Genomic DNA, 26,893 nt, shown 5'->3' on the forward strand with positions numbered 1-26,893 from the left:
TAGACAGAAATAAATAAAATCCACTAGTGTAGGCCAGGCTCAGGCATCTTTTAAACAAAGTGTCATGAACGCCTATTAGGAACTCAGTCAACCACTAGCACTTACACTGTTGTACCACTCACACTGATGGACATTAACGTTCCTAATGTAGACAAGGCCGGAGATTGCACGTTCGTAGGATTAACCACTTGTACTGTTCACCAAATAAGAGTATGTGCAGTAATCAAACAAAAAAGGGGAGTTAATTCTTGACTGGAAAGTGGGAGTTTCTGTATTTCCTCCATGTATTTTTCTGTATTTTGGTTAGTTTACTACAGTACTTTGAACTTTTCTTCAAAGTGCTTTGTAAAACTAATTAACTAATCAGTCCATACAACAATCCTGTGATAAAGTAATAAGTGCCATTTTACAAATAGGACATGTTGGCACAGAGAGGTTATGTGACTTGCCCAAGCTTTCTCTGTGAGTTAGTGACAAAGCTGGAAACAGAAACCAGGAATTCCTGGCTCCCAGTCCTGTTTTCAGAAACTCAACCCACTCTCTTATGAAAATACAGTTGAGATCGCTGTATCAGTGTATTAGACACCCACAGTTCTTCATATGCCTTTTCAAACTTGTACACCAGTCAGCGGGGATCTGAACTTTTGTGAACCTAGACTAGTAGGAAAAACATGAGTTTAGATTCACCGCTGAGTTTTCCCTATGAAAGCCCTGAATTAGAATCTGCAAGTTATCTGCAGTATACTGCTTACCACACATTCTCCACCTACCAAAGGGAACAATTGCTCTACTGTACATTCCAAGCCAAGTCTGTATAGTGACAACTTCTAGATGCAAATGATGAAAGCAAACAATCCACAGTGCTATGCATGAGATATCCTTTTTCCTAAATGCTACTAGGTACAGTAGTAGCCCAAGTGAGAACTTCAGGCAAAGCGTTGGGAATCACAATAATAGAGTTTCAGAGCATAACATTTCTTTTTAACTACCTCATTGCCACCCCGCGTCTCACAAACGTTGGGGAGATGCCTGTATCACAGGAGAATTATAATGTCATCAAATATTTCCTTGGAAGTTTGCTGCCAGGAACAAAATCTGACTTTTCCTGTGTTTCGAGTAATAGTTAAGTGTAAAAAAATATTTTTGACTACAACTGTTTTCATACACTGGACATAGCCCAGTTAAAATCAACATTTAAAAACAAACACCTATTTTCCTGTATTACTAAGAGCCTTCGATTATTAAATTCTTATTACTTTTTTGCTGTTTATATTCACTTTTTAAATTTTTCTCTGCTCAACAATGAAAATAAAAATAGACTGGTCAGTTTCATATTTGTTTCACATTTATGCTCTCAGGCACCAGCATAATGCTGCAATGTTTGGATTGCAAACACTGCACAAAGGAAAGGTTATTTATTTATAAATAATGACTTTTGAATTATTTTAAAAGAACTTAACTGGAACATTTCCATTGGTCTTAGGTTTTATAAAAACTTTTAAGTTACCAAATTTAAATTTGGGGTTAAATTTGACTTGATAGTGTGTCTTTAAAATAAAATTAATTTAGCAGAATGAGAGCTGGGGTGTTCCCTAAACAAAAATGACCAGTTTTCACAAAACTCAACCCACACATGCTTTATCAAGGATTAAAGTACAAACATGACATCATCAGAACAAACTCTCATTGGCTGATTGGTAATCAAAGGCAGGACATTGTTGCCTAGAAACTTGTCTGAGTAACCTTTTCCCAAGTGCCACATACACTTTTAGATATCATTGTCACATACTCATTTGTCATTCTTATATTTCCTTACCCAATCAAAAAAAATGGCTGCCTCAACTAACCCATTTAATCTCTTTACTGATAATAAAGTAGAGTTAAGTGGTTACAGCACAGATCTGGGCTTTAGGAGATTCCTGGATCCCTGCCTCTTCCACTGGTTGTGTGTTCTCAGGAAAATCATGTATCTGCTTTGTTTACCTATCTGTAAAATGGGACTGATAATACCTACCTCACCTCACAGAAGTATGGTGAAGCTTCGTTGAGACTGATAATGAACACTGTGATTCTCTGATGAATGGTATTGTGTAAGTGCAGGTATTGGTACTTACTACAGTTCTGTACTCTCCACTTTTCTCATCCCTGGTCCGTCAAGTAGCAAATTCTGACTGTTGTCATTCCACTTGTCAGAACTTGTTTTTCACATAATTTTCTTCACTCATATCTCAAGTAGCAAAATATGAAAAGTATGTCTCTCCAGTCAGAATGTGATACCCTCCCTCGTTCCAATCCCTGGGATATAGCCAAAATGGAATAACACACACAGACTTCAACTTGGAGTAACAGCAATCACAAAAATGAATGGAGCTCCACCTCTGAGGAACCAGGTATAATTCAGTAGCTGTGCAACATTTTTAGAAATGGATGTCTTCTACTTATTGACTTCATCTTTGGAAACTGATCAAATTCTAACAAACCTACAAAAGAATCATGCCTTCTATTACCTTTATGGTGATCACTAATTCCTTACAATGTCAAAGTCAAAACTCAGACCTTGTTTCCAAAACATGTAATTAGTTCACAAGAGGACTGAGTACGTAGATAAATGAAAGGTCAATCTCCAAACTGTATATTATCTTAATATTATAACAAACTGGCTGCTTTATACATCTACTTCTGCCCTCTACTGGTTGACATCTGAACTGCTCAACTACATAGGGTAGTCCCCATGCTGTTCACAAATAACAGACGTTCTCCTTTATCCCAAGCAGCAAGGCTTGTGCTTTTGGAATGCAGAGTGGGGGGAATCTCATTTCTCTCCCTATTGTCTTTGTGAAGTTTTGAATGGCCATGGAGAGTATCAGAGTGGCAACAGTGAAGTCCTATATCACTATGGAATTGTGAATACCTTACTGTCTTGCTTATCTTGCTATCTCATATTAGCTGATCTCATCCTGGTGGATTTCAAAGTAGTTCACAAACTATTCACCAGATCATGCAGTGGGGCTGCCAGTTAAAGGCTTCACTGGGTAATGTGCCTTTGAGAGGACTGCAGGATCAGACCCTATATTTATTTTGATCTGCTTACACTGCACCCATCAAGCCAGTCCGAGAAAATGTACGCAACATTATAACACCAAAATCACAAAACAAAGAAAGAGACTTCCCCCTCCTCAAGAATTTACCTGGAATGTCTTTCCCACAATCACCTGCTCATGCACAAGCCTGAGAAGATACATGGTCCCAGGAGGGTGCCCTGAAAGTCAACTGGCTTGGGCTTTGTTAGTTAAGCAAGGAAAGTGAATTCCCAAAATAGCAAACCCTCCACTGAGAATGCCCAGCAACCAGATATTCAGACCTAGGGACTGTGAGCAAATATACAGTAATATGGGAGTCTCTGAGGTAGCCAGGAACCACACACCATAAAAGTTGGGAGCATGTCTAATTACGTGGGCCAGTTAATGATAGAAAAGTAAGGGAGGGGTCATTTGATTTGCAAACATCTACAGAATTTCAATGGTGTCACCCTCTGCAGCATAGCAGGGATACTCCCTCCCTTCCTCCTCAGCTCCCAGCATCATGTCTTCTGGTAGGTGGAAATGTTGATAACACAATGTCATTGGCAATGCGTTGAATTGGATATCATTCAAAAGTCCCTTCTCTCAGGAACACAGTGGTACCAACCATGAGAAACCTAGAACAATTATGTAGATATATATATTCAAAAGAATGTTTAATTAAATCTTACCACAGATATGTCAAACATGTAGCCCTCACAAAAAGTTAAATTGTGGTCCTTGACTAACAATATTGTACTATCAATTAATGCTCAGAACACAATATCCAATTAATTGTTTTAATGTGACAGATTACTATGAATGGAAGGAAGGCTTAAAGTTCATTTGCATTCATCAGCAAAAAAGAAGAGGACCAGCGGTATTGATTATCAGCTTTGTTTATTATGCCAAACAAGTTGTAATGACGCACAGGTTAAGACATCAGCATCCAGCCAAAAATTACAGGAATCCAACAGCATGCACAAAATTATCTAATTACAATCTCAAAGTAACTTATTACAAAATCCTTGTTTTTACTTTTGCTTTGATCATTTTTAGGCATCAATGGGGAGATGAAGAGTACCAACTAGTAGCAGAATCTTTGGAGAATACCACAGTGGAGGACCTGCTTAAACACAGCACTCAGTGGCATCTTACATGCTATAAGAAGTGTGCTCATAAACTGGCTTTGGCAAGGCAGGTTGAGGAAGTTCATCAAGGATCAGGAGAAACATGAAGATGCCGGGACAAATGCCAGCTGTTGGCGGGTATTTGCTGCTCTTTATTTGATCTGTCAGGACGGCTAATTGGAATTTGCACCTCACAGCTCTGGAAGATTTTGTGACTGTGTTCCCTCTAAGGTGCATGCCTGCGCAGCTACACAAGAGGTTTCAAGGGGCACACACCTGATTAGTGCAGGCGCACACACAGCACACAAGGTGTAGGCATAGGTGGGCCTGGAGGATATGTAGGGTGAGGTGGGGGTGGGCAGTGGGGTGAGATGGGAGGTGGTGATGAGGGAGCTTGGGGCATGCATAGCTGCGGCGGGGAGAGAGGCCTCTCCCTCAGTCCCGGGGCTGCGGCGGGGATAGAGGGCTTTAAGAAAATATACATTATATCTAGTTTTTTTGTTTCTACTGGTGGTGTACATCCACACATTATCTCAGTATTGGTGCTGCACATAACAAAATTCATTCCGCACATGGATAGAAAAAATGAGAGGGAACATTGCGGTTTGTGAAATAGTTTTTTGCTTTAGATTTAACCAACTATTCTGCAATGATTGCCCTATACCTTGCTGAAATAACAGGTGGAGAAAAGTCTGATCCTGACACAAAGGAGGAATTTCAAAAAGGAAATTGAGTTGTTAGAAAAGGTCGCCAGTTCCCTTCTGTGTACTTGGTTCAGATGAAAATCTAGAACATGAAAACAGAGCAGTGAAAGTCATTATGGGGTTGGTAGGCATAACACAGCATCCAAATACTCTTTCCTGGTGTTTCCTGACAAGCCCAAAAGTCCATCCAATTTAGAACAAAACATTAAGTATAGCTGGGATGACATCCCCAGAAGTAAGCAAGCACCATCTAGACTCATTAGGCATTGTTAAATGCCAAGAAGGGGGAATTTTAAAGCTACAGGATGAGTTTACTCATACTGGCAACCTATTTGAGTATGACAGACAGGAGCTCATTAATATCATGATGAAAGCAGTCTTCAGGGATAAGATAGCTAAACATGTCAGTCAAATGGATACTTTAGGTCATCACTTGTATGAAACCTTCAAAATTCAAAGAATTATCCAAAGCTCCATCACTCTATGGGCTCTGATCAAAAACAGACTAAAGCTGTGCTCAAATGCAAAGAAGAAAGTCAAAGTGAAGGTGAGGCAGGACTATTACATGGCTTACCACAGACAGGTCATTGTTTGCTCATTTCCTGGTTGTGTCCAGATCTCAGCATGATCTTGATCTACATGAGGCTTGAAGTATGAGTTTTCCGTGGTACCACAATCGATGTTCGAATGCGACAGAACAATTTATATGTGCCGGGCAAAAAGCAAACTAATATGTATCCTGCATGGCTTCCTAAGCCAGCATCTACTAATAAAATGACCAGTATCTTATGTACCAGAGGCCTTTCAGCATAGAATCATAGATGGTCTGGTTGAGGTACAAGCTCTTGATAAACCAAAAACTGTTAACACTGGCTGAGATTTGGCTGAACACTTCATTATGAGGCTACAGAGAAAATATTGGACCTATGGCGAAGTCCACCTGGCATTTGATACATATGCAGAAGAATGAATTTAAAATATTGACAGAAAGAAGAGACTCCATGATATTGCACCTGTCCAATACAAAAATCACTGACATCATGAACATCTTGAACGTCACAGAGAAGTTGTTACTGTCTCATACTCACACAAAGGATGAGTTAACAACATACCTTACAGGAAAATACTCCAGCATGCGAAGAATTGCTCAAAGAATTTTGTCATTGGATGGCATAATGAAGCTGCTGCCTTGCTCTGTTCAGTGGAGTTTCTTCATAGTTCTCAGGAGGAAGCTGACACTAAAATTATCTTGCATGTCATCAGTGCCACAGAAAAAGGTGCTAGATCTTTGCACAAGACACAGATATTGTAGTTCTCTCTGTGAGACACTGGCCAAAATTTCTGCAAGATTCTGGTTTTGTGCCTGCTGCTGGGAAACAGAATCGCTGTCTCTCTCTCAGGAGGTGTGTTCCTATCATTCACACCATTAAAAGCCACCACATTGCCAGGTTTCTTTCAGGATGTAACACCACTGGAAGGCTGGCTGGGAAGAACAAATTATCTTACTGGAAGGCATTTGATTCAGCTTCCAAAGACTCTCTCCTCTCTCTGAGGGTCCTCGGAAGAGCTGAGAGTCTCTCTGATGAGGTCATAACTGCACTGGAGGCATTTATATACTGAGTTTACCATTTGAAGACCAACATTATGACACTTGCAGAACTAGGTTGTTGGATGTTTTCCAAGAAATAGACTGTCATAAGTAGTTAGTTAAGGGTTAAGGTCTACCTGTAAAGGGTTAACACAGACCTGGTGAAACACCTGACCAAAGGACCAATCAGGGAAGAGAATTTGAAAATCCCAGAGAGCGGGAACTTGGCTCTCTGTGTTCTTTGTTCTGAGTTCTTAGCCGTCTGGACCTACACCAGCACAGACGCTTAACCAAGTCTGCTCATCTTTCTGAACTAATTTCTTCTATTCAAGCTAGTGAGTATTAGAAGTACTGGGTAATTGCATATAAGAATCCTGTGTCTGCAATTCTGTGTGTTTGCATTGATTATTCGTAATTTTGCCTGTATTGTTTGTACTGAGGAAAAGGGAGAAATTTCTCCAGGGATTAATAAGATTAGACCCTATGAATGTCTATCTTGGATTCATAGAGATTGTGTATTTTTTTTCTCTTCTTTCTTTTATTCTTTTAATAAACTCTTTTAAGTTCAGGACTTGGTTAAGTTCCTTACCTGTGGATTCAGGGGAAGGAAGCTAGGCGCCCCTCTGTGGAGACAAGGATTGTCTCCAAGCAGAGAGAGAGCAGGAGAGGGAGGGGGGAAGTGGGCTGCTTCCCTGTGTGTAGAGATTCAAGGGGTTTGAATCTGGGTTCCCCAGGGGAAGCTTGGGGGACAGGCAGTGCGTCAGACACGTTAACCTGACTGGTGGCAGCGAGAAGGAATCCTACCCTAAGGGTTAGGGTGGGGGAGAATACCTGCGGGTCCCCATCTTTGAACCCACAAGCTCAAAGTGGGGGTGAGATCCAGGACATGGTGGCAGCGGAGTTTCGAACCCATTGTTAGAAGGAGTTTTTTCAGCTGGGCTACGCTGAAGGAAGCTATTCTCTTCTTCTAGAGCAGGAAAGCAACCTGAGAGAAGAGGTAGTTTACTAGTCTTCTGTTTCTAAGTGGTATTGTTAGAAGCAGTTCCAGCAGTTTGGCTGGAGGGAATTAAGTTTCCAGCAGGCTTTGTTGAAAGCAGTTTCTTTTGGGTGGCATAGAAAAGCACCTTGGAGGAAAAGAAAGTGTGTGCATTCCTTAGGTGGGGGGAAGTGCCCTCACAGGTTGCAAGGAGGTGTGTCCCTCCTTTGTGTGATCAGGATTCCTTGGGTGGGGGGGAGTGCTCCTCTGAGCTCATCCCGTCCAACAGGGAAAACAGGTTTGGCGAGGAGAGAAAGCTCCTGAAGCCAGTTTTTTTTCCTGTGACTTTTGAAATGCAGAAGCCAGGAAGCCGAGATTTTCACTAGTCTTTTCTCACAGAGAGACAGAGAGTTTTTTAGATTTTCCCTGTTGCTCAGTACAGAACAATAGAGAGTTGCAACACACAATTTGCTATACACAGAATTAATTACCCTTTCTCTACTCAAGTTATCATAAACAGGGAGGGGGTGTCCAGCACCCCAAGGCACAGATATGACGGAAACAAGTGACCAACTAGAGCTTGCTCGATTGCAAATAAAAATCCTGGAAGCCAAAGAGAGAGAACACCAGATGGCCATGGCAGCCATGGAGGCAGACCAGAAAGCCAGAGAGGCAGACCACATCAGACAAATGGAATTAAGAGAGAAAGATCTGGAAATCCAGAGGCAGGCTCTGGAAGTAGAACAGGCTAAGCAGCATAATCCACCACCCCATCCACCTAGTGATCACACTTTTCGGAAAAAATTTCCCGCCTACAAGGCAGGGGATGATGTTGAGGCCTTTTTAGAAAACTTTGAGAGGGCCTGTATTGGATACCATCTTCCTAAAGACCAATACATGATGGAGCTGAGGTCACAGCTCAGCGGACAATTATCCCTTGTGGCAGCTGAAATGCCTAAAGACCAGATGGACGACTTTCCACTGTTCCTAACCAAGGCCAGACTCAGAATGGGCATCACCCCTGATCACGCCCGTCAGCGTTTCAGAGCCCAGAAATGGAAACCAGAGATGTCATTTCCAGAGCACGCTGCTTACCTGGAAAGACACTATTTCTCCTGGATATCAGGATCCAAGGTTGAGGAGCTAGACGACCTACACCTCCTGATATTGATGGAGCAGTTCCTAGATGGTGTTCCTGAGAACATTAGACGCTACATCCAAGATGGTAAACCTAAAACTCTCACTGAGGCAGGAGAGATTGGAGCCAGATGGATGGCATCGGTAGACAACACGAAAGCTACTGCCAAAGGGAGCGAATCACACAAGGTACCCACCGAGACTAAACCTTACCATCGAGGGCCAATCAAGCCCACACCTACAACCCAAGCACAGTCACACCCTACCTCTTCTTCTACCTCACCAGTTTCCAGTAAACCAACACAACCCCGTGACCCATCAAGTGGGCGATGTTTTGGATGCAATGAACTGGGGCATATCAAAGCCAAATGCCCAAAGAACCTGAACCGGGTCCAACTCCTTGCACCTGCACACCAAGGAAACCCGGAAGTAGATATCTCTCAAATACCCATATGCTTTAGGGAAACTTTGAGAGTGGACGGAAAGGAAGTTATCGCATGGAGAGACACTGCAGCACATGTGTCAGCTATCCACCGAACCTTCGTGGACCCCAAATTCATCAACCCGAAAACCAAAGTGACAGTTCGCCCCTTCATGTCAAAACCTGTAACATTACCTACAGTGCGTTTACCTGTCCAGTACAAGGGCTGGTCAGGGACGTGGACTTTTGCTGTCTATGACAATTATTCTGTCCCCATGATACTGGGCAACCACTTGGCCCATCACGTTGAGCCGCCAGAAACAGAGGGAGTGGTTACACGCAGCCAAGCCAGACGAGCTGCTGCACCCATACCTGTTCCTGAGCCATCCACCAAGACCCCGTCTGTGTTACCAGAGACCCAGACAGAGGTGGTGGAACCGGATCCCATGCCAACACCTACAGCAGCCATACTACATCCAGTCCCAGAACCAGAACTGGAAGAGCAACCAGCGCCAGCACCGGCGCCAGCGATTACAACTCCACCGCCAGAGGGCGACAACGGGCCTGAACTGGAAAAACCAGCACACAAGCCTACCCTAGAGGCTCAGCCGGAGCCTGAAATAACACCTCGTGGACCAGCGGAGAGCGGTTCACAGTCAACAGAAACAATCACATCACCTACATCACTTCCAGAGGAACTGGTGTCTCCCGCCTCAAGGGAACAGTTCCAGACAGAGCAGGAAGCTGATGACAGCCTCAAGAAAGCATGGGCGGCGGCACGCAGCAACCCACCGCCTCTCAGCTCCACTAACCGATCCCGGTTCGTTGTGGACCAAGGACTTTTATACAAGGAAAGTCTTTCTGGTGGACACCAGGAGGGCTGGCATCCTCAAAAACGGTTGCTAGTTCCGACGAAGTACCGGGAAAAGCTCTTAAGCTTAGCCCATGATCATCCCAGTGGCCATGCTGGGGTGAACCGAAGCAAAGACAGGTTGGGAAGGTCCTTCGACTGGGAGGGGATGGGCAAGGACGTTGCCAAGTATGTCCGGTCTTGTGAGGTATGCCAAAAGGTAGGAAAACCTCAAGACCAGGTCAAGGCCCCTCTCCAGCCACTTCCCATAATTGAGGTCCCATTTCAGCGAGTAGCTGTGGATATTATGGGTCCTTTCCCAAAAAAGACCCCCAGAGGAAAGCAGTACATACTGACTTTTGTGGACTTTGCTACCAGATGGCCGGAAGCAGTAGCTCTAGGCAACACCAGGGCTCAAACTGTGTGCCAGGCCTTAGCTGACATTTTTACCAGGGTGGGTTGGCCCTCTGAAATTCTTACAGATTCGGGAACAAATTTCCTATCAGGGACCATGAAAGACCTGTGGGAAACTCATGGGGTGCATCATTTGGTTGCCACCCCGTACCACCACCAAACTAATGGCCTAGTGGAAAGGTTTAATGGAACATTGGGGGCCATGATCCGCAAATTCGTCAATGAACACTCCAATAATTGGGATCTAGTGTTACAACAGTTGCTGTTTGCCTACAGGGCTGTTCCACATCCCAGTTTAGGATTCTCACCATTCGAGCTGGTATATGGCCATGAGGTTAAGGGGCCATTACAGCTGGTAAAGCAGCAATGGGAGGGGTTTACACCTCCTCCAGGGACTAACATTCTGGACTTTGTAAGCAACCTTCAAAACACCCTCCGAGACTCTTGGGCCCTTGCTCGAGAGAACTTAAGAGATGCTCAAGCGGAGCAAAAGGTCTGGTATGATCGACATGCCAAGGAGCGGTCCTTCAAGGTAGGAGACCAGGTCATGGTCTTGAAGGCGCAACAGGCCCATAAGATGGAAGCGTCCTGGGAAGGACCATACATGGTCCAGGAGCGCCTGGGAGCTGTTAACTACCTCATAACATTCCCTGATTCCTCTTTAAAGCCTAAAGTGTTTCATGTTAACTCTCTAAAGCCCTTTTATCCCAGAGAATTACAGGTCTGTCACTTTACAGTTCAGGAAGGAGATGACACCGAGTGGCCTGAAGGTGTCTACTACGAAGGTAAAAGAAATGGTGGTGTGGAAGAGGTGACCCTCACCACAACCCTGCAACGTCTGCAGCGGCAACAGATCAAGGAGCTGTGCACTCACTTCGCGCCCTTGTTCTCAGCCAACCCAGGACGGACTGAGCAAACCTGCCACTCCATTGACACAGGTAATGCTCACCCGATTAGGACCCCACCCTACAGGGTGTCACCTCATGCCAAAGTTGCTATTAAACAGGAGATTGACAACATGTTGGAGATGGGTATCATCCGCCCTTCTACCAGTGCATGGGCATCTCCAGTGGTTCTGGTTCCCAAACCAGATGGGGAAATACGCTTTTGTGTGGACTACCGTAAGCTCAATGCTGTAACTCGTCCAGACAACTATCCAATGCCACGCACTGATGAGCTATTGGAAAAGTTGGGACGTGCCCAGTTCATCTCTACCATTGATTTAACCAAGGGATACTGGCAGGTACCACTAGATGAACCCGCCAGGGAAAAATCTGCCTTCATCACCCATGCAGGGGTGTATGAGTTTACTGTGCTTCCATTCGGACTGCGGAATGCACCTGCCACCTTCCAAAGGCTGGTGGATGGTCTACTAGCAGGATTGGAAGACTGTGCAGTTGCATACCTCGATGATGTGGCCATTTTCTCTGATTCATGGCCTGAACACCTAGAACATTTAAAAATGGTTTTTGAGCGCATCAGGCAGGCAGGACTAACTGTTAAGGCCAAAAAGTGTCAAATAGGCCAAAACAGAGTGACTTACCTAGGACACCAGGTGGGTCAAGGAACCATCAACCCCCTACAGGCCAAGGTGCAGGCTATCCAACAGTGGCCTGTCCCAAGGTCAAAGAAACAGGTCCAATCCTTCTTAGGTTTGGCCGGATATTACAGGCGATTTGTACCTCACTACAGCCAAATCGCTGCTCCACTAACTGATCTGACCAGAAAAACCCAGCCAAATGCAGTTAAGTGGACTGATGAGTGTCAGGACGCCTTTATCCAGCTTAAGGCGATGCTCATGTCTGACCCTGTATTAAGGGCCCCGGACTTTGACAAACCCTTCCTAGTTACCACCGATGCATCTGAACGTGGGGTAGGAGCGGTACTAATGCAGGAAGGACCGGATCACAACTTCCATCCTGTCGTGTTTCTCAGCAAGAAGCTGTCTGAGAGGGAAAGCCACTGGTCCGTCAGTGAAAAAGAGTGTTACGCCATTGTGTATGCTTTGGAAAAGCTACGCCCATACGTTTGGGGACGGCAGTTCCAGCTACAAACCGATCATGCTGCACTAAAGTGGCTTCATACTAACAAGGGAAACAACAAAAAACTTATCAGATGGAGTTTAGCTCTCCAAGACTTTGATTTTGAAATTCAACACATTTCAGGAGCTTCCAACAAAGTTGCTGATGCACTCTCTCGTGACAGTTTCCCAGAATCTAGTGGCTAAAAAGTGTTCTTTACATGTTATATGCTTAGTAGTATATGTAATAGTGCATGTGGTTATTACTCTGTTGGTTTTGCAGTTTAGGAGGAAATCGCCGCCAGTGGATCCCACTGTGACGATTTGGGGGGCGTGTCATAAGTAGTTAGTTAAGGGTTAAGGTCTACCTGTAAAGGGTTAACACAGACCTGGTGAAACACCTGACCAAAGGACCAATCAGGGAAGAGAATTTGAAAATCCCAGAGAGCGGGAACTTGGCTCTCTGTGTTCTTTGTTCTGAGTTCTTAGCCGTCTGGACCTACACCAGCACAGACGCTTAACCAAGTCTGCTCATCTTTCTGAACTAATTTCTTCTATTCAAGCTAGTGAGTATTAGAAGTACTGGGTAATTGCATATAAGAATCCTGTGTCTGCAATTCTGTGTGTTTGCATTGATTATTCGTAATTTTGCCTGTATTGTTTGTACTGAGGAAAAGGGAGAAATTTCTCCAGGGATTAATAAGATTAGACCCTATGAATGTCTATCTTGGATTCATAGAGATTGTGTATTTTTTTTCTCTTCTTTCTTTTATTCTTTTAATAAACTCTTTTAAGTTCAGGACTTGGTTAAGTTCCTTACCTGTGGATTCAGGGGAAGGAAGCTAGGCGCCCCTCTGTGGAGACAAGGATTGTCTCCAAGCAGAGAGAGAGCAGGAGAGGGAGGGGGGAAGTGGGCTGCTTCCCTGTGTGTAGAGATTCAAGGGGTTTGAATCTGGGTTCCCCAGGGGAAGCTTGGGGGACAGGCAGTGCGTCAGACACGTTAACCTGACTGGTGGCAGCGAGAAGGAATCCTACCCTAAGGGTTAGGGTGGGGGGAGAATACCTGCGGGTCCCCATCTTTGAACCCACAAGCTCAAAGTGGGGGTGAGATCCCAGGACATAGACAAATGGAGAAAAACTGCCACTAACAAGGGATGCATTCATACCTGCTATCAAGAGGCCAAATTATCAAGCAATGGAATGGCTCCAGGATGATTGAGTGCATCCAGAACTACTCTCACTATCAGGCATGGGTGAATTTTGGGAGATGGACTGATCAAAACCAGTTATGTGTGAAATATCACATGCTCCCGAATCAGTCCTTCAGGTAATCAAAAGCAAAGACCAGATGTTCACTATCCTGCAAATGTTTGGCCAGAAGCCTGCCTGGTATGAAGATATGCAAGTGTGGTGCAGATGAGGATCGGTGTGACATGTCTAGCAGTGGTGCCCTAGACAGAGAGGACACCGATGATGACTTTGATAAATAAATGGTTTCACTCCTACATGTCAAGGTTAACTACCCTTGGATTACCAAAGATCAATGTCTTTTTTATATAAGCAATGCATCCCTGTGTTAAAGTATAATTTGAAAAAGTTTATTTTTAAACATTTTCTCAAATACATAACTACTTAATTGTAGTAGGTTTGTCAGGTTTGGTACCATTGTGTTCATGCAGAAAGGGTTTTCGAATGATACCTAACTTGACCCATTTCCGACAACATCATATTATTAAAATTTCCACCAACTGGAGGACCTGAAGCTGGGAGGCTGGGGGGTGGGGGGGGGTCATCTGAATCTCCCCTGCCACACCACAGAGGATGACACCATTTAAATTATGCTTCTGTAGAATTTTATGAGTCAAATGACATCTCCCTTACCGTTCTATCACTATCTTGCCCATGGAATGAGATTTTACTACTTTATGCTCCCAGGCTAATATAGGCTTTTATAGATCTAAATCAATACCTTGGACAAGATTTATGGAGCTAGACCATTTATGCTGTTTTACAGTTTGTTCCCCTTGAATTTTACACCCAGGACACATATACAGAGATTATTACAAGCACCACTGAAGTGCAGTCAGCTCTGTGGTGGAGCACTGCAGCCATTTGACAGCACAAAGCAACTTAGAATCGAGAGGGGAGGGTTAGCCTTGGGGGGAGGGATAGCTCAGTGGTTTGAGCATTGGCCTGCTAAACCCAGGGTTGTGAGTTGAATCCTTGAGGAGGCCACTTAGGGATCTGGGGCAAAAATTGGTCCTGCTAGTGAAGGCAGAGGGCTGGACTTCATGACCTTTCACAGTCCCTTCTAGTTCTAGGAGATAGGTATATCTCCAATTATTATTATTTATTTTTATAGAGTCCCTTTTCTTTCACTAGCAGTGATGGAGCAGCAGAACTCAAGGACAGAAGTTTGATTTTCAGAGCTTCTTTATAATATGTACTTCTGGTAGACGCTGCCTTAATTCTAGACAAACATATCAGCCTGAGAGGGATGATCCAGCAAGAAAGGAGTTCACTGATTGTTCAAGACTTGCCAGCTTACCCCATCATTGCTGATCTAATGAGCACTAATTCTCTAGCCTTATGCAACTGAAGGAAAGATAACACATGACAGTGAAGACTTAATGGACAAGATCCTCTTTATATGCTAATCTAACTTTTATGAAGAGCTTGAAAAGAAGATTGTGGAGGAGGGGAAGGTTTAGGAGTGGGGCTGCTCTGAACTACTGTACTAGATTTGATTAGCTGGGTTCAATGGCAATACGCAAGCAGAGGATGACATAAATCCTTCCCTGCCCCCCACTAATGGGAACCAGTTCTGATTCCCCACTCAGTGTGGAATTTACAGTGTACAAGAGAAACTTCTAAAGCTGCCCAGCTTCCCTTCAGGCTAATATTATATTAAAAACAGTTACGAACATGCACATACGCAACCTTGGAAATTACCTATATCTTTTGCATTTTGTGGGATGGAGTGGTTGGAAGGTGTTTGGTGCCTTTGAGTTTATGAACAACCTCTGACTTGTAACAGACAACAATGGGTGTATCACTTACAAAGAAGCTAACAGGAATGTGGCATGCTAACCAACCAGAAACAGGCATGTTGTTCCAAACTGGCACAGATGCTAGTATCTGTTGCTGCAGAGCCAGAGCTTCAACTCAGTTTGCTTTCTTTCCTATTCACTATCAGATAGAATCACCGCCTAAACTTCATATCACAACCGTCCAGCACAGATGGTATTTGTACCTTAAAGTGCAGATATAGGCAGAAAAGTGGTGCTGTAAAAGATATCGTATTTATCCCCTCTCCATGACAACAGGGGATGGATCACTTGATAAATTGCCCTGTTCTGTTCATTCCCTCTGAAGCACCTGGCACCAGCCACTGTCAGAAGACAGTAGATTGGGCTAGATGGACCACTGGTCTGACACAGTATGCCCATTCTTGTGTGACTTCCAAATCCAGCTGGCTCCATTTTCAAAAGAATGTGCTTTTTCTGGTTGCCAGCACAGCAACCTTCATCTAGGACGTGAGAAACTAGCTGGGTTTTTTGCCTCATACATCATCATGGATAATGGAGAGACTAGAAACTGACCAGATAACTCTGTTGCTGGCTTAGAAAGCAGAACAGGCTCCAGTTCAGTCCACTACATCTGTATTGGGCTTGCAGGGCTAACAGGAGGAAACATTTGTTGTGATGATACAAGCAGCAGACCTTACTCAAATATATTTATGGGAAGCAGATCTGAGAAGCAAAATGAGGCCATTTTTATATATTCACTTTTTGGCTATGATGAGCCCAGGTATTGCCAGTATATTTAGCTCCCTGGGTGCTAAACCTTCCTTTGAAAATAAACAAGAAAATAGCCACTTTCACCTTCTTGTTACAGATAGGATTTTCTCTGGAAGGTGGAACTCCCACTGCTGGATGCTTAAAATTCATCCCCAGTGTACTTCAGTTTAGACCAAAACCAAAAGTACCTTTGTAGAGTCTTGCTTCGCTCTCAGTCCACATAGGAGCTGATAAACCAGAACAAACCAATCATTCTTCTAGTCAGGATCCTGTCTCCATCTGTGGCCAATGCCTTATGCAAAGAAATATGCAAGACCCCCAGAACATATCTAAATATACAAAACTCTCCACTAGGGGAAGGTGGAGAAAGGAAAAAATTATCTCAATCTGACTCCCACTGGTAAACAACAAGTTTACTCAGCTCAATTGACTCTGTTTCCCCAGAATAATTAACCCAAGGGGGAAGGAATACTGGTGCCCTTTAATTAACATGACCATTTTCTAGTCTATCTTGCTGAGGGTGGCAGGCAGTTTGGCATTGAAAAACCATGACTGGAAGCCCCTTCGCTTTATTTATTTAAATATGACTTTTATTAAATGAAATCCAGAAACTCACAAAATCCTGTGGATGACATAGCATCAATAGAAATAACGACTACCCTACTACTTGTATGGTTCTAGTGCCAGGACAAACAGATCCTTTTTATATGCCACTGTAACCTTCACCTCCTCACAAACATTAGGCTTTACCAAATCTTTACCGTTTTGTAGCCATCTTTTCAGGACACTTTCCTTTCATTTTCTGTGAAAAATTTGCTTATCTGCCTTCATAGTTTCAGAGAGTTTAAGGCCAGAAGGGACCACAGGCCATTAAATTTCACCCTGTTTTGAGCCCAATAACTTGGGTTAGACTAAACCATTCCAATCATCAGGAGACTAAACTTTCTTGTTCTCTGCAGACAACTCCACCGTCCTGCCAGTTACTTAGGCCCATAACCTGGTTATCATCTTTGAGCTGAACCCCACTCTAGGCCCTCACATCCAGGCTATGTTTAAGTCTTGCAGATTCCTTCTGCATAACATATCTAAGGCTGTGGCTACACTTAGCACTTCAAAGCGCTGCCATGGCAGTGCTGCCGCGGCAGCACTTTGAAGCGCTAAGTGTAGTCAAAGCACCAGCGCTGGGAGAAAGCTCTCCCAGCGCTGTCCGTACTCCACCTCCCTGTGGGGAATAACTGACAGCGCTGGGAGCCGCGCTCCCAGCGCTGGGGCTTTGACCACACTGGCGCTTTGCAGCGCCGCAATTTGCAGCGCTGGAGAGGGTGTGTTTTCACACCCTGCTGCAGCGCTGCAAATTTGTAAGTGTAGCCAAGCCCTAAGAGAGGGCCTTTCCTATCCATCCACACAGCTAAAATGTTCTTCCAGGCTCCCATTATCTTGTCTTTGAAGTACTGCAACATTCTTCTCTCCGCCCTGAGAGATGCAATCTTGCTCCACTTATATCCATTCAGCATGCTGCTGCAAAGGTCATTTTCCTAGCCCAGCGGTTCTCAAACCGTGGGTTAGGACCCCAAAGTGAGTTATGACAGGGCTGGCATTAGAATTGCTGGGGCATGCGGCTGAAGCTAGGGTTGCGAGGGGTCCATTTTTTGACTGGAACGCCTGGTCGAAATGGGACCCTGGTGGCTCTGGTCAGCACCGCCAACCGGGCCGTTAAAAATTCGATTGGTGGCGCAGCGGGGCCCAGGGCTAAGACAGGCTCCCTGCCTGCTCTAGCTCCGGCACAACTCCCCGAAGCAGCCGCCCAGTCCTTGCGGCCCCTAGACACATGAGCGGGCAGGAAGGCTCCGCGCACTGCCCACGCCCTGAGTGCCAGCTAAGCAGCACCCATTGGCTGGGAATTGTGACCAATGGGAGTGGTGCCTGCAGGCCTGGGGGTGGCACTCAGAGCCTCCCTGGCTGCCCAAGCCGGAGGGGCCACAGGGACCTGGTGGCTGCTTCCTAGAAGCTGCGGTAAAGCGCCGCCAGGACCCCACACCCAAACCCTCTGCCCCAGCCCACAGTCCCCTCCCGAACCCAAACTCCCTCCTGGACCCCACACCCTCCACCCCCCAGCTACCTGGCCCAGCCTGGAGTCCCATCCTGCACCCCAAACCCCACAGTCCCAGCCCCACCCCAGAGCCCACCCCCCCAGCTGGAGCACTCACCCCCCCACCCTGCACATCTACCCCCTGCCCCAGCCTGGTGAAAGTGATGAGGATGGGGGAGAGCGAGTGACGGAGGGAGGGGAAATGGAGTGGGAAGGGGCGGGGCCTCAGGGAAGGGGCGGGGTAGGGCAGGGCCTTGGGGTGTTCAGTTTTGTGCAATTAGAAAGTTGGCAAGCCTAGCTGAAGCCCAAACCCCACCGCCCAGGGTCGAAGCCCTTTGGCTCTCGGTGGTGGGGCTCAGGTTACAGGATCCCGCCTGGGGCTAAAGCCCTTGGGCTTCTGCTTTGGCCCCCCACCCTGGGCAGTGGGGCTCAGGCAGACTCAGGCTTCAGTCTCCGCTCCTGGCGTCATGTAGTAATTTTTCTTGTCAGGAGGGGGTCGCAATGCAATGGAGTTTGAGAACTCCTGTCCTAGCCCATTGCTTTGACCATGTCGTCCTCTCACTATATCCCTCTGCTGGCTCCCCCTTCTCTATCACATCAAACATAAGCTGCTTGTCTTCATTTTTCAGGCCCTTCACGACCTATCCCTACCCTACCTATCATCTCTCATTCAGTACTGAAAGGTCAACTCTTGCCTCTGATTAGCCCAGGAAGCCAGCCTCCATCACCCACTTGTTATATTTTCAAACAAGCACCTTTTTGCTTTCCCCCATGCTGCTGCTCATGTATGGGAGAAGCTACCTGTAAACATCTGCAAAACTAACTTATGATCCTCCTTCAAAACACTCCTTTTCTGTGATACCTACAAATAATTTGACAACAGTTCGGCTGCTGGTGATCATGCTGACCAATATTGTCTCACTGTTTCTTTGTATTACCCCATCTATCTGTATCCTGCTGTTGTCTCTTGTCTTATACTTAGACTGTAAGGTCTTTGGAGTAGGGGCTATCTTTCTGCTCTATATTTGTACAGCACCTAGCCTAACAGGGTCTTGTCTCTGACCGGGGATCCTAGTTGCCATGATAATACATATAATAATACTAATAATGTGCACCACAGGCAGGGAGAGGAGACCAAGATGCCACCGATGCCCGAGGCTCCTGCAATGGCAGGGAATTGATTAGGTGAGATATGACCAGATGATCCAGCAGGCAATCCATGCTTCATGCTGCATAGGAAGGCAAACCCTCATCTTACCAAAATCTCTGCCAATCTGGGCTAGGGTGTGTGTGTGAGTGGGGGGAGGGAATTCCTTCCTGCCCTCAAATCTGGTGATCAGTTTGACTCTGAGCACATGAGCAAAACACCAACCAGGCATCAAGATAGAGGATTCTCTGTACCACTTCAGAGCACGGGTCCACCCTGTATCCGGCTGTGGCCAGTTGCTGATGCTTCAAAAGAAGATGGGAAAAACCCCTCAGAATACATCTAGACAATTGTGCATTAGAGAAAAGAAACATTTCTTCCTGACCCCTGCAGGCAAATGGCTGAAGCCCCTGAAGCATAAGATTGCCATTGTCTTACTGCAGAGTTGCAAATATTATGAGCATGTTGAGGGCAATGGAGAACTTCCCATTGTCTCCAGGGCCCATAAAAGAAGGGAATGGACACTATGGTTCAGAAAAGCAGCAAAGGGTCCTGTGGCACCTTATAGACTAACAGACGTATTGGAGCATGAGCTTTCATGGATGAATACCCACTTCATCGGCTGCATGGTTCATAGAGTCACAGATTCCAAGGCCAGAATGAACCACCACAACCATCCAGCCTGCCCCCTTGCATACACAGGCTGTAGAATTTCTCCCAGAAACTGGATTAAAGCATATCTTTTTAAAAAGATATCCTATGTCTTCTTAATGATGAGCCCACCACTTCCCCTGGCAAGCTGTTCTAATAGTTAATTTCCCTCATTGGTAGGAAATTGTGTCTTATTTCGAGGTTGAATTTGTCTAACTTCAATTTCCAGCCATCGGATCTTGTTATGCCTTTGTCAGCAAGGTTGAAAAGCCCCCTGTGATCAGCAGGGACCATAGAAATCCGTTTGCCATGGAAAAATGCAGAATTTGCATTTTTACACAGAATCTTTAGTTTTTACACGTTGTGAAAAAATAAAAAGAATAAGAACCCCGTTTATGTGCACCTCCATTATCCAGCCCTCCCTACTAACTGAACCAGGGCTGACAGCCCGAGCCTCGCCACCCAGAGCTGAAGCTCTCTGGATTATCTGAATTTTTTACAGGTTTCAGAGTAGCAGCCGTATTAGTCTGTATCCGCAAAAAGAACAGGAGTACTTGTGGCACCTTAGAGACTAACAAATTTATTTCAGCATGAGCTTTCGTGGGCTACAGCTCACTTCAATTTTTGATGATCTAGTCTGGCCCCAATCCCAATTACATCGGATAAATGGGGTTCCTTTGTATACAGTTGAACACAATGTTTTATTGATATCAGTATATATTGTGGCTAGGGAAACTAAAATTCAGCATCTCATTTTAATCATGGAAAAATGCAAAATACATTTTATTTTTTTTAAATCAGAGAATTTTGTTTTTTTTAATCACAGAAAACTAGGATCCCTGATGATCAGCTCTCATTCTGCATGTAAGCATCTATACACAGTGATCAAGTCACCTCTCATCCTTCCCTTCAATGCGCTGAGCTCCTTAAGCCTCACATTGTAGGCTTGTTTTCCAGCCCCTGGATCATTTGTGTGACCCTCCATGAGTTTTTTTACAATCATCTGCAGTACTGTGAGAATGCCAATATATGACCCTTACTGGCACAACTGCAGCTATGATAAGTCATTATAAATCAAATAGGTCAACCATTTATTCTGGATGTATTTGTTTTTTGTTTGATTAGGGTGTTTTGCTTGTTTGTCATAACTGGGCCTTAGTTGTGTCAGTTCTGGCATTTATATTATATATAGCACTATGACCAGGGCAAGCCACTGGAGGGGTGTCTGCACTGCAATTGGGAGATGTGACTGCAGCATGTGTAGACATACCTGAGCCAGACCTAAGCTAGATCAAAGCTAGCACGAGGAACTAGGGCAGCAGCATAGTCAGCAGCCACTCAAGTAGAAATGTAGGATCCTGGGCGGGCAGAGCTAGCCCATGAAGTTGCCCATGTTGCTGTGGCTTCATTGCCACTGTTACTTGAGCTGGCTCAGGCACATATACAGGTGCTACAATCACAATGCCTGAGGCAGGATTCCTAGAGTCTATTCTTTGCTCTGCCATTGATTCACCGTGTGATCTTGAGCAAGTCACTTACTTTCTGTCTGCCGGAGTTTTCACCCATCTGTAGAATAGATACAATAATATTGACTTCCCTTATGGTCATGCTGTGACAACATCAATAAGGAGAAAATAAATATTCTTTCCAGTGCATGTATGCCACTTATCCTGGGTAGGGGGAGATAAGTTAATACTTTGTACTTCTTTGTGCATTTTATCAGGAGGATCTCAAAGCATTCTGTGTCTGTACAGCATGTAGCACAACAGGCACATGACTAGAGCTCTTAGGCCCTACAATAATAACAAAAAATAATAAGTGAGCCTCCCTGCCCCGTTATCCTTTGTTGAGAGGCAGTGTTAACTAATGGTTAAATCAAGGGATGGGAGTCAATTCCTGGGTTGTAGACCCAGATCTACTATGGACAGTGCCTCAGTTTCCCCTTTTACAAAACAGTAATAGTGTCTCTCAAATGGAAGGGTCCTCTACATAAGCCGTGCAGAATAGGCCATCTATATGTACAACAAAGCTCAGGGAGGAGATTCCCCACCATACCCCTCCACTTTGAAGTGTAATACATTTTTTCCAGCAGCAATGAACTGTATCATTGTAGTTAGGAACATGTTCACTTCTGTCATCTATGTGTGGAATATCTTGGACCAGCTTATTATGACCCCACTTCAGGAAGTACTTAAGCTCAGGTTTAAATTCCATTGATGTAAATATGACGTAAGCATGTACTTAACATTAGGTACATAGTGAATGGCTTGCCTGACTTGTAGCCTGCAGTGGCTGCCACCAATAGAGGTCTCGTTGTAACAAGTGCTGTTTTTCTGCTCACTCATAATTTTTTTAAAAATTCTCCTTTGGGATTTATTATCTATCATAGAATCATCTATCGCTATCAAGTCCCTGACCAATGCAGTATTAATGTATATGCATACATTAAAATGAAAGGATGTTGCATTCTGAGGGCTTTATTTCTTCTACAGACACTTGATAAATACAGTTCAGGTAATCAAATTCACCATCCTGCCTATGAATAATTTCAGCTCCTGGAGGGACCATCCAGCCGGCAAGAGGGAAATAAGAGGATCCTCCTGTTATTAAGCAATGCAACAAACTTAAAGGAAATATGGAAGCTGGGAAAGCTTCCTTGCCTCTGGTGGGAGGGAGACCAGGTCCAGCTTCTGAACCTTAGCTCCTCTGTGACACAAGTTTGCAGGTCCAGCGTAAGAGGATGCCCAAACCAGACAAGGAAGCCTGGGTGTGACACGCTAGCTCAGACAGGGGCTTGGGAACCCACCTCCTAATATCCCAGCCATCACAAATGTCTAAAGGCATCTTAAGAAACCCCAGTACCAAAGACTAGGGATGGGTAGAAGCCATATTTTCTGTTTAGTGGGAACCTCAAGAATTCCAACATTTTTCCCCATTCCGAAAAAGGAACAAAAACTAAAAAGTGAAGAAGTTTTCTGCAAAAACAAAATTCTGAACATTTCTTCATTTTGGGTCAACTGAAGTGTTTAATTTCAATAAAATCAAAACATTTCATTCCCAATTCAATCTTATGAAAAACTTTTGAAAAATTAGTTTCATATCAAAACAATGAATGGCATTGGGCAGAGAAAAACTAAGCCGTGCTGTTCAGAAAAAGCAGGGCACATGGACACTATTCAAACACCATTTCATTTGTTTCCCAAAACAAAAACGTCTCAAAATCTACAGAAAATGCTGCGTGTCAAAGCTGACCCGTTTTCTTGCCGAAGAGACCATGTTAATGTACATTGTGCAGACAGCTCTACCAGGGATCCCCCACTACATCGTACAAGGGTCCCTGCCCCTCATCTCAATCACCTCTGGCTGAACGCGAAACTTGCCTACCCTCGACCTGCCCCAGTGCAGGCCAGCTCCGGCTCTTCACAGCCACAGGGGGCAAAGGAAGGAGGGGAAGGGCCCAGCGTGGAAGGCAGGCGCAGGGGAAGAGCAGAACCAGGGGGGCTGGAACAATTTGTATACTGGGGGTGCTGACAGCCATTGAACCAAATGTAAACCCGGTATACGATATCCACTTCAAGCCAGGGGGTGCGGCAGCCCCCCCCCCTAGTTCCAGCACCTATGGCAGACACTGCAGGTGCCCGGGATCTCTCCTGCCTGTGCCCCGCTGTCCGATCAGCCAGGGCGGACAAGCGCCAGAGCCTGCCGGGGGAGGCGAGGCTCCTTCCCTTTGCTGGGAGCCGGGGCTCAGCGCCTGCCAGATGCCCCACGCGGACGCCTTGCCTATTCCCAGGAGAGGGCGCCAGATCCTGACCCGGAATCGTCCGCGTGGCTCCAGCGCCCAGCATATGGCCGGCCCCGGCTCCTTCTAGCCACCCCCCGCAACTCCGCTCCAGCGGCGCTGGCGCCCAGCCCCCGGCGCTGCCAACATCTGCTCCCTCCAGCAGGCTCCAGCACGCCCTGCTCCGGCGCACAACAAGGGGCCAGCCCGCTCCCGCTGTTTGCCTGCCGCTGCCCCGGGCAACCCCCCTGCAGCCCGCTTTGTTCCGGGTGGGAGTTGCTTCCTCACCCCCCTTCCAACTCCTCTCCTGCGGGAGGAAGCGAAGCGGAGCCGGAGCCGGAGCCGGCGCAGCGAGAAGCGAAAGCAACAGCGGCCGGGCTCCAGAGCCCTCCCTCCCTCCGGCTCCCACGCCGGCCCGGCATCCCCCAGCCCAGCTCAGCATCCGCCAGCTCCGTTGCGGGAGGCCTGGACGGGCTCCCCCTGCACCTACCCTGGCGGAGATGGGGAGAGAGCGCTCCAGGGCAGCGGCTGCGGCCACGCTCTGCCTCGCTCCTGCCTCCCCCTCCTCCTCCGCTCAGCCGCGGATTGTCTTCCTCGCCTCCATGGATGGCTCGAGGCGGCGGCTGCTGGAGATTAAATGTTCCAGTGACACTAACCCGTAGCATGGATGCGGTTGCAAACTGCACATGCTCCCTCCTGACAGCCGGCCTTCTCCCGCACCAGCCCTTAACTCCTTCGCTGCTGGCCTGAGCCAGCTGCGGTACAGGGAGGTGATGATGGAGGGGAGATACCCGCACTGACTTTAGCAGGGAAAATCATATGGCTGCAGGCTTCAGCTCTCCTGCTCCCACCCCCTGGCCTTCTGCCTGCACCTACAGCAGCTCCTATAGAGCAGGATCGGCTTTCTAGCGCACTCCTTCTGGCTTGCTAAGGGTTAATTCAGGTCACATTCCCTGCTGCAGTTCTTCCAATTTTTAATAATTTACCTGGTAAATTTACATGCAACGACTTTGCATCATCTGTAGCTGCTAAACACAGAAGCAACACAGGTACCGGCTCCTGAGAATTTAGGATTTGCTAGGCCCCGTTAGACTCCTGGTCCACCAAGGCAGGTAACTAGCTTCCTGGTGATGCTTCAGAGTCCTTGTGTTACATGCTGTAGTTGCCATGAGGGGTTGCAGGAAAAATAGACACCCCCCTCCCATCCATATTCCAGGAAAAATAGACACCCCCTCCCATCAATATTCCAGTTATGACATACCTCTTTGCTTGCCAAGGCCAAAATATGGGACAAAGGCCCAAAACAGGATATAAAAATAGGAGCTAGAAGAGAGCACTTGGGTCACCCAATTTTTGCAGGCCTCAATCACTCCCTCCTCAGTCTGATTTATTACCTACTCAGGTACTTTACCTGGAATAGATCCTAGGCTATTGACCTTCTATTGGATGATCTCTAGTACAGTGTCTGCCACCTACCTCAATTTCCCCCTCCTGAGAGCCCCTTTAAGAACTTCTGTCTCAGTTTCCAGTCACCTTCTCAGTCCAAAACCCTTTAATTCGCTCTTTACGAGGCAGCCAACAGAGTTTGTCAAAAACAGAACTCAAAAGTCCCCAAACAAACACGAAGTGTTCATCCGTTCCAGCTCCTCACAGCATCCTGTTTCCTGGGCCTCCCTAGCTTACTTCAGGGCCTCCTGTTTCTGGCAGTCTGCACTACTTCTCTCAACCAACTACCCTACCCTCCTCACCTTCCTGCTGCCATTTATACTTGAATTATCTGATTCCTCTCAGGTTGACTCATCTTGTAGTCAGAGCTGGTTTAGCCCTGGGCTCTCCAGCCCAGGGGCAAACCAACCTGTTACAATCTCAAGGTCCTTTGCAAACACTCATTCACACCTCTGTAAAGTGGTAAATATTTTCTGTTCAGTTTTCTAACTAAAAACCTGCTCTCGGATGTGGTAACCAATGCTTGTAAAAGCAGGACCAGCTCTAGGCACCAGCAAAGCAAGCATGTGCTTGGGGCGGCACATTTCCAGGGGCGGCATTCCGGCCATCCTTTATTGTCGGGGCAGTTACGCTCTCTCTGAGCTGCACCACTTAGATGGGGCGAGGGCGCCACGCCCCTGGCTGCAGGGGGAAGGGGAAGCCCCAGCCCCGGGATGCTGAGCTGCCAGGGCCCAGCCACTACCTGGGGAGGAGAGGGCGAGTCCTGCCGAGGAGCCAGGGCTGCGCCACCTCATCGGTGCACTGGCTGCTGTGCTGCCTTGTGTCACCCCTTATATTGGGACTTCTCTGCACGGCTGGGCAGGGGAAGGGGTAAAACCCCTGCAGACACTGGGACAAGGTGACATCACTTCCTCCGCTTCCAGCGCAACCTGCGAGCCCCAGCCCCACCTGAGATTGGGGTGGCAAATTTTTTGCTTGAGGTGGCAAAAAACCTAGAGCCACCCCTTTGTAAAAGGCCTGGGTCAGCTGTTGTGAGTGGACATTAGGCATTGCACTGTCATTTCAATACTTTTATTTAATGTAGATACAAGAGAGATTCCATATATGATTTCAGATTAATAATCATTTATGTATAAAACACCTAAGAAACATAAGGGGGGAAAAAGGTCAAAGAATATAATCCCAGTAAGTGTTCCCTCTAATTTTTTACATCCATGTGCAGAATGAATTTTGTTATGTGCACCAATATGGAAGTGATGTGTCACACATCACCTTCATATTGGTGCACATAAAATTCATGTGGTGGGGCCGAAGGGTTCAAGATGCAGGAGGGGGCTCAGGGCTGGGGCAGAGAGTTGGGGTGTGCAGGGATGATGGCTCTGGCTGGGGGTGCGGGCTCTCGGGTGGGGCCAGGGATGAGGGGTTTGGGGTGCAGGCTGCCCTGGGGCTGCAGTGGGGAGAGAGGACTCTCCCCAGCCCTTTCTCGCCGCAGCAGCTCAGGGCCAGGGGAGAGGTGCCTCTCCCCGGCTGCGGCAGCTCTGGTGGGGCTGGGCCGGGCCGAGGGAGAGGCTCCTCTCCCCCGGCAGCACCAGTGGGCCTGGGCCAGGATGGGGTGAGGGAGGGGCTCCTCTCCCCCAGCCGTGGCAAGTCCGGGGCAGGTCCGCACTGGGGCTGGCGGGGAGG

At 46.4% G+C, this 26,893-nt stretch overlaps 1 protein-coding gene across 2 annotated transcripts in view; it reads right to left on the minus strand.

Annotated features, from left to right (window-relative positions):
* Positions 1-26,893, minus strand: part of TMEM229B (transmembrane protein 229B) — a 102,086-nt gene that overhangs the window by 40,216 nt on the left and 34,977 nt on the right. Inside the window, exon 1 of one of the 2 annotated variants that reach the window (XR_006578958.1) lies at positions 24,255-24,444. The exons of the other annotated variant lie outside the window; for it this stretch is intronic. The gene's annotated coding sequence lies outside the window, so the exon portion shown is untranslated. Of the gene's footprint in view, positions 1-24,254; positions 24,445-26,893 lie in introns of those variants that run through there. 2 annotated transcript variants of the gene reach the window in all.

Source organism: Mauremys mutica, chromosome 4, assembly GCF_020497125.1.
Source record: "Mauremys mutica isolate MM-2020 ecotype Southern chromosome 4, ASM2049712v1, whole genome shotgun sequence".
Taxonomy (NCBI): Eukaryota; Metazoa; Chordata; order Testudines; family Geoemydidae; genus Mauremys; species Mauremys mutica.